The sequence below is a fragment of the Montipora foliosa genome, unplaced genomic scaffold, assembly GCF_036669935.1.
Source record: "Montipora foliosa isolate CH-2021 unplaced genomic scaffold, ASM3666993v2 scaffold_483, whole genome shotgun sequence".
Lineage (NCBI taxonomy): Eukaryota > Metazoa > Cnidaria > Anthozoa > Scleractinia > Acroporidae > Montipora > Montipora foliosa.
In genome coordinates, this window is record NW_027179793.1 from 318,063 (window position 1) to 320,000 (window position 1,938).

Consider the following 1,938-nt stretch of genomic DNA (forward strand, 5'->3'; position numbering starts at 1 on the left):
CTGGACAGATACCTGTTACGTTGGCTAGAGCTTTCGGATACTGCGCGAACCTTTGATGGTCTTAAGGACTTGATCGTGAAAGAACAATTTATTGACTCTTGCCCTAAGGATTTGGCAATTCACCTGCGAGAAAGGGCACCTGAGACCCTAGCTAAGATTGCGAAGATCGCTGACCAGTACTTGGAGGCTCATGGTAAACATTTGTTCAGCTCAGCGAGCAGAAAGCCAACAGTGCAGCCTGAGAGGGACGAAGCCAAGAACATGCAGATTAATCCACCAGCTCTGCATTGCTTTAAGTGCAACACCCGAGGTCATAAAGCCGTCAACTGCCCAACCCTAACAAGAAAGTGTTTCCTATGTGGTAAGCTGGGACATGAAGCTAGAAACTGTCGATCAGGTGGACGCAGATCAGGAGCACAAAGTAAGGATGGTAACCCTGTGCAGCGTGGTCAAGTGAGTGCCAGTTGTTTAGTTCAGCCACCTGAGGTTAAACCTACTGATGAAGAAATTAAGGCCTGTATTAAAGATGATCAGTTGCTGTTAGCCTGTGGTAAGAAGATTCCATTGTTGAGTAGTGCTTGTATTGAACCATTGACTGGAGTGAGAAGTAAAATGCCTGTCGTGAAAGGTAGAGTTGGAGAGAAGCCTGTTGATGTCCTGAGAGATACTGGCTGTAGTGGAATTGTAGTAAAGAGGGACCTTGTGTCAGAGGATCAGTTTACTGGCGAATTTAATGTTATGCTGCTCATCGACAATACGGCAAGGAAGGTTCCCATCGCAAAGATTGATGTTGATACACCTTATCTCAAGGGCCAAGTGGAAGCGCAGTGTCTTCCCGATGCTGTTTATGATTTAATTATTGGTAATGTGCCAGGCGCAAGAGCCGCTGACGACCCAGACCCAAGCTGGCAAGTTCCTGTACAAGAAGCTTGTGCTGTAACCACAAGAAGTCAAGCTAAAAAAGCTGGAGAACATATTCCGTTGAAGGTACCAGATACCAAAGAAAGTCCTGTAGTTGATAGAGAAAAGCTCAAGCAAATGCAGCGTGATGACGAGAGTCTACAGAAATTTTGGGAGAAAGATGACGTAGTTGTGAGAAGCCAGGCTGAGATTTCATTTGAAGTGAAAGGTGGAGTTCTGTACCGCGTCTACAAGCACCCTTATGTGAACGGAGGTAAACCCCTGAAGCAGGTTATGGTTCCTGTGCAGCTGAGAAGTCGAATAATGGAACTAGCGCACGGATCGATCATGGGAGGTCACATGGGAATAAAGAAAACGACTGATAAGATTCAAAGCGCGTTCTATTGGCCAGGCATTCAAGGGGACGTGACTCGTTATTGCAAGTCCTGCGATGTATGTCAGAAGACAGTTAACAAGGGCTCCGTACCGAAGGTTCCCCTAGAGAAGATGCCATTAATTGACAAGCCATTTAAGAGAGTAGCAATCGACCTGGTTGGACCTATTGCTCCCCCGAGTGAGGACGGTCATAGATATATTTTGACATTGGTCGACTTCGCAACTCGTTATCCTGAAGCTGTCCCGCTGAAGAACATTGATACTGAAACTGTGGCAGAAGCGTTGGTGGATATCTTTAGTCGTTTGGGAGTGCCTGAAGAGATCTTGAGCGACCTTGGTACGCAGTTCGTCTCTGAGTGTATGAAGGAAGTGACGCGACTTTTGAGCATTAAACAGCTCACCACGACTCCATATCATCCTATGTGTAATGGCCTGACGGAAAAGTTTAATGGAACAATGAAGAGCATGTTAAAGAGATTGTGCAGCGAACAGCCAAGACAGTGGCATCGCTATATTAACCCGTTGCTGTTTGCATATCGTGAAGTTCCCCAGGAGTCTACTGGTTTTTCGCCGTTTGAGTTGCTGTATGGAAGAGCTGTCAGAGGACCGATGTTTATTCTCAAAGAGCTTTGGACGAAAGAG